At 56.5% G+C, this 6000-nt stretch overlaps 1 protein-coding gene across 1 annotated transcript in view; it reads left to right on the top strand.

The window, feature by feature from the left end:
* The first annotated feature begins 1028 nt into the window (after positions 1-1028).
* LOC135173939 (B-cell CLL/lymphoma 9 protein-like) overlaps positions 1029-6000 on the top strand; it is a 39278-nt gene continuing 34306 nt past the window's right edge. Inside the window, 1 exon segment of the mRNA XM_064141151.1 lies at positions 1029-1126. The gene's annotated coding sequence lies outside the window, so the exon portion shown is untranslated.

The following is a 6000-nucleotide window of genomic DNA, read 5'->3' as shown; positions in this document are numbered from 1 at the left end:
CCTTCCGAAAAGGCCCTCAGCTCTCAGAGCAGCTCCGTTAATGCGCTGGCAGCTGGTGGGCAGGCACTGGGTAGCAGAAGCGTGCTTCTGGAGGAGAAGCTCCCTCCCGCTTTCCTCTTGCCTTCTCAGTGGACAGCCATCCCCTTTCTGCTTCAGATACGGGGAAGGGAAATTCCGCGCTTGGTGTGAGCGGGCTGAATGTGCAGCGCCCTGTGGTGCTGCCCACCCGCCAGCCGGCGCCTCGGCGCTGGGCCTCTTTCGGGAGGATGACCCAGCACTGGTGACTGCAATGCACAGTGCCCACCCAGCACTGGTGACTGCAATGCACAGTGCCCACCTTGATGACTTTCCCGGCGCGTCGAAGACCTTCCCTTCCACGGGGCACCCGGCGAAGGTGCCTCGGTGCAAACCACCCTGCCAGCCGCGGTGCCCCTAGGCGCCTCTGGTGCTAAGAGGAGGAGGACTGGCAGGGGACCCGCTCAGAGCCGGGCAGCCCCCGGGAACCGCGCAAGGCCGCAGGGCTGAGTGGCGGGCGCCGCCCCCCCGCGGGGCCCGCACCGTTTCCGTTAGGGGTGCCGTTAGGGGGGCCCCGCGCCCACGGGGTCTCACGCCGGCCCCTCCCCGCCTCCACCGGGTGCCTCCCCTGCGGCTGCGGGCCCGGGGCGCCTGCAGCCCCGCCTCCGCGGCTCCGCCCGGGGAGCGGGAAGGCAGAAGGGGGGTGGGATGCTGCCGGTGCTCAGCTCCGCTGGGGCGAGTTAACCGAGCGGCCGTGCGCGGGAGGGGCGGTCCCTTTAAGAAACGCCCTGGGCGCGAGGTCTCTTTAAAAGGGGAGGAGGGGTGGGGCCCCGAGGCCGGGGGGCGGCTATGTTAATGGCGGGGGCGGCGCCGCGGCGAGCGCGGCGGGGTGGGTGGCGCTTGTCACGGTCCCGGGGGGCGCTCGGTGCGGCCGGCCTGTCTCTTTAAGAGCCTGGCTGCTACCACTGTGTAGGCGAGGGCGGGAGGAGCGAGTCTGCGAGGGGGAAGGGAGGCAGTCCCCGCCCGCTGGCTGAGGAGGGGAGGGGCGGGGCGGAGGGCCGGTCGAGACCACTGCCCGGAGCGGGGAGTAAGAGGCGGTCCCGCTGGCGGAGTGAGTAGGGGACAGTACCATTCCTGGGGCGGGGCGCGCGCGACGGGCGGTACCATTCCTCTCTCCGGGTTGCGGGACGCGGCGGGAGGGGGGAGGACTGGGGGGGGTGTGAACGGTGTGGGAAAACGGGGGGGGGGCGTGTGTGTGTGGAACGGACGGGGGGAGCGGGCGAGAGGGGCTGCGATGGGTGGTACCATGTGTGCGGGAAGGAGAGGGGGGGAGGCGCTGGCGGACAATGGAGCCTGTGTGTGTTTGCGGGAGGGGGAAGGACCCGCCGTTGCCGGGGGGAGCCGCTGCGCCGCCCCCTCCCGCCTGGGGCTGAGAGGAGCTTCGGCCCCCGCCTCTCCCCCACGGCCCGGCGGTGAGTGAGGGGGAGGCGGCGCGGCGGGCACCGGGCGACCACCGGCACCGCCGGCCGCCGCCCGCTCAAAGTTTGAGAGTTGGGGAAGGCTCGGGGGCCGGAGGGGACGCCGCCGACGGCGGAGGGGAGCGCAGCCCTGGGACCGCAGCGCCCCGGCGGCTTTGCTGGCCGTCCCCGGGCGCCTGGGATTCGCTCGGCTCCGCGGCGTGCCGCGCTGGCTGCGCGGAGGGGTGTGGGGTGCCCTGGGGTGTGCTGCGTGGCGGGAGGTGGAGGATGCTCTGAGGTGCGCGGGGTGCCCCGAGGCTGCGCTCCCTGGAGGGCCCTGTAGAAGCTGTGCCCCAAGTGAAAGGGGGGTGGGGGGAGGGGGTGGCGCTCCGTGGTGCGGAGGATGCCCTGGGGGCTGCACTCCTCTGGAGGGATGTGTGGTGTGTAGGGGATGCTCTAGGGGCACTGCTCTCCGGGGAGGTGTGTGGCGTGCAGGCGATGCTCTAGGGCTGTGCTTTACGGAGGATGTGTGGGGTGCAGGGGTCGCCCTGGAGGCCGTGCTCTGTGGAGGACCAAGTGAGGTGCTTTGGGGTGCACGGGAAGCCCTGGAGATCGTGCTGTATGGAGGGGCATATGGGGTGCTGTGCACTGCATTGTGGTGTCGGGGTGCCCTGGGGGCTGTGCTGTATGGAGGGGTTTATGGATCACTGTGGCTTGTCGGAGGTGCCTTGGAGGTTGTGACGTGCGGACGAACGTGTTGGGGTGCCCTTGCCTGCGTTTGTGGTGCATGGCATGCTTTAAGGGCTGTGCTACGTGGATGTGTCTGTGGGATGCCCTGTGGTTCGAGGCATGCACTGGGGCATCTGCAGTGGAGAGGTCCGTGTGGGGTGCACCGAGCTGCGCTGGGGTGCCCGGGGCGGCCACGTGGCTGTGTGGTGTGGAAGAGCCTGGGCTGAGGTGAGCTGCAGCATTGGGGTGCTTTGGAGGGCACGACGTATCGGTAGGTGAGTGGAGTGCTCTGCACTGTGGTGAGGTGAGCTGATGTGCCTGGGGTGCCCTGAAGGATGTGCTGTATGGAGAGGACTGTATTGGGTGGATTAGAGAGGTTTTTAATCCCAGTGAGTAACTGGGACATTGGATAACAGGGGCTGCAACACTAGGGTCATGATGCTGGGATTTGGGGGTGTGGGAGAGAAAAGCTGGTGCAAGTGGGATGAGAAGTAGGCATGTGAACTCCATGGTGAGGCTGAAGGAAGAGGGGCTGGGGCACAAAGGGCTACAGCAGGGATGCAGGGAATGGAGTATGAGGTGAAGCATGCAGGGGGCATGGGAGGTGAGATGTTAGGTCATCTGGGATGTGCTGCGAGGAAGGGATGGGGGGCTCCCTTGCAGGAAGACCTCCCTTCAGGAAGGGATGTGGAGAGGTGGATGACGTGTGGAGTATGAGGTAAGCTGGGGAGAAATAAGTTGGTGCACAAGAAGATGGTCATAGTGATGAGAGGATGTGAGAAACTGGGACTTGAGTGGTTGGGAGAAAGGGATGTGGGAGTTGAACTGTAGTATGGGGAAGCACTGTGAGCCAGAATATGGGGTGATAACTGTTTTCAGCAGAGAAGAGATGGTGCATGTGGTTGTAAAGTCAATTGTAGGTGTCCAGTGTAGGTAGTTTAGGGGAGCAGGCATCTTGGGAAGCTAAGCAAGTAGTGTGGAACTGGAATGTGAGATAGTTGTGCAAGAGGAGTTTGTGGGCTACTAAGAGTGTGGGAAGGAGCCGTCTACGTAGGGATTGTGGGGAAGAGCAGTATCTGACAAGGCAGGGGAAATGTGTTTGTTTGCAAGTGTTTCTGCTAGGCAGAGAAGAGGCACTGCATGTATGTGCCTGAGGGAGTCCGTGCCCTGGCCTGCTGCAGAGGGGTCTGTGGGAGGCTGTCTGAGGGATGGGAGAAGCTACATCTGTAGAGGTACTGGAAGTTCGTCAGATTAAATGTTGGACAACAGGAGAAAACCAACCAGCATTGGAGACTCCAAATGCTTAAGAAAATGATGGGACAGGTGGATGCATGCAAGTGGTGAGGCTCTGCTTCTAGGATGAGAGCATGCTGTATTTGGAGAAGAGGAGACTGTGAGGTGACCTCATCAGTGCTTATAAATCTGTAAAGGCTGAGTGCCAGGAGGCTGGAGCCAAGCTCTGCTGGGTGATGCCCAGTGACAGGACAAGGGGCAATGGGTGGAAGCTGAGGCAGAGGAAGTTTCATTTAAACATGAGCAATATTTTCACTGTGAGGGTGACAGAACAGGCTGCCCAGGGAAGTTGTGGAGTCTCCCTCTCTGGAGATACTCCAAACCTGCCTGCAGGCGTTGCGGTGTGATCCGGTATAGGTGATCCTGCTCCGGCAGGGGGGTTGGCCTGGATGAGCTTTCGAGGTCACTTCCAGCCCCTGACTTGAGGTCACTTCCAGCCCCTGACTTTCTATGATTTGTCGTCCACTTTCTGTTCCTTGGACCACTGTGTAGATGCCTGAGCTATGGGACTAAAAAGACCTGGCAATTCAGTCTCGGGGATGTGAAAGGTGGATGTTGCTCTAGGAGGCTAGACAAAACACGAGGATGCAGATGGGAAGGATCTGATGTGACAGTCAATCGTGGATTGTTATTTGGATATAAAATATCAAGGTGGGACGATTACTGGTTAATGGTTTAACTAAACAAATTGAGGAGCAGGAAGTAGTCATGCAGCAAAGAAAGTGTGGAATAATAATTGACAGTAGAGAGCTGATCATGGAACAGTTCAAAGCCCACCAACGTGAAAGGGAAAATGCTTTACTCTCCAGGTGCCAAAGCTGATTTGGGCTGTGAAACTGGCTGGGAAAATAACCACAAACCCCACTTTCTGGGAGAGGAGCATGAAGTCTTGTAGCTCTTGCCTTGCAAAGCAACATCTCCTTAGTTTGGGCCTTAGTACAGAGAAGAAAACATTGTGCCAAGTCAAGTTTGTCTCATTAAGCCTCCCTCTTGGTGACCAGTTGCTATACTGTCAAAGGACAGCTGGAGAAAACGTGGGAGACAGCTCTTTCAGTTTTGCGGGGTTCCACTAACATTTGTTTTCCTTGAAAGTGCTTTGTTCTCTGTTTCTTTGTGAAAAGCATACCCAGGCATCAGGGTGCTCTGAAAGCATCTTTAAATGCATCAAGCTTTAAAAGCAGGAGGAAAAAGATGATGTAGGTTATTTTAATCTTTTATTTTTTCCTTCTGTTTTGTTGGAAGATAATGTTTGGTGAGGGATCATAGAATCAGCCAGGTTGGAAGAGACCTTCAAGCTCATCCAGCCCAACCTAGCACCCAGCCCTATCCAGTCATCTAGACCATGGCACTTAGTGCCTCATCCAGGCTTTTCTTGAAGGGGAAGAAATCCTCCCATGAAATCAAATATCACAAAATAATTGCAGCCTATGGAATGGAAGAATGAACACATTAAACAGCTTTTTTCCTTCTTTTTTATTTACCTCTCTGCCGTTTAATATTTGGTCCTTGATGCCAGCTTGCTCCCTACAGTGAGGTGTTAGAGGTGTTGCAGGGTGCATTTAAACAGAGGCTAAGGCAGGTTTGTGTTCATCCCGTGCTAGCAGAAGTGCACATGCCCCTATCCTGCTCTGCTTTCTCCTGGAGGCACAGGAGTTGCTTTGGTGAGCTCTAGCCATTTTGGCCAAGTTGGCAGGATGGCTGTGCCGTGGGTTGTTGCATGGTGTGGGTGTTTTCCTCGTTGTGTTTTTTTTTGGAGCAGTGATCTCCAAAGAGATAATTTTTAATGAATGTGTCCTTTTTTTTTTTTTTCTTTCTTTCTTCCTCGAAGCATAAAAATGTCTCAAGGGCTTATATTCTTTCCTTGTCTCCCTTGCTGGCCCCTCCTCAAACAACAAAAGAATGGCAGCTTTCTTTTTCTAAGATGGAGTTAGCAGCGATGTCAGTTTTGGGATTTGGGAATTTTCCCAGTGGGGTGGGTGGGTTTTTTTTTCGTTGATGTGTGTCTTTGGATTCTTTTTCGTCCTGGTGAGGTGTGGAGTTTTTTCCCCTTTTCTTTTTGTTTTGGTTGTTTGTGGAGGTGTTTTAGTGTTGGGTGATTTAATTTTTTGGGGGGTGTGGGGTTTTTGTGTGTGTGTGAAGAGAGGTCTGGGGATCTTGGGTCTCACTGCACTGTTGTGAACTCTTAACACCTTAATTGAAGGGGTGGAGATGCTGAATCGCTAACAAAGCCTCCTTTATCCAAAATGTTAATCAATCATTGACGTTAAATAAGTGTGAACAAAACCAAACAAAAAAAATCCCACCCTAAACAAGTTTTTGTCTAAGGCCCCCTCCCATTCAGCTGCTCATCTTTGGTCAGGTTAACTTAGAAATTCGTTTGGGGGGATGTAATTTGTGTCTATAGATGCTTCATTTTGACAACGTTTGGTTAAAGTTCTTTGCTGACTTCCCAGTGTTTTCCCAACACAGATCATTGAGCATCATAGATGCAGTACAGATGTTTCAG

The sequence above is a fragment of the Pogoniulus pusillus genome, unplaced genomic scaffold (assembly GCF_015220805.1).
Source record: "Pogoniulus pusillus isolate bPogPus1 unplaced genomic scaffold, bPogPus1.pri scaffold_151_arrow_ctg1, whole genome shotgun sequence".
Lineage (NCBI taxonomy): Eukaryota > Metazoa > Chordata > Aves > Piciformes > Lybiidae > Pogoniulus > Pogoniulus pusillus.
This window is presented reverse-complemented; position numbering and strand designations above follow the sequence as displayed.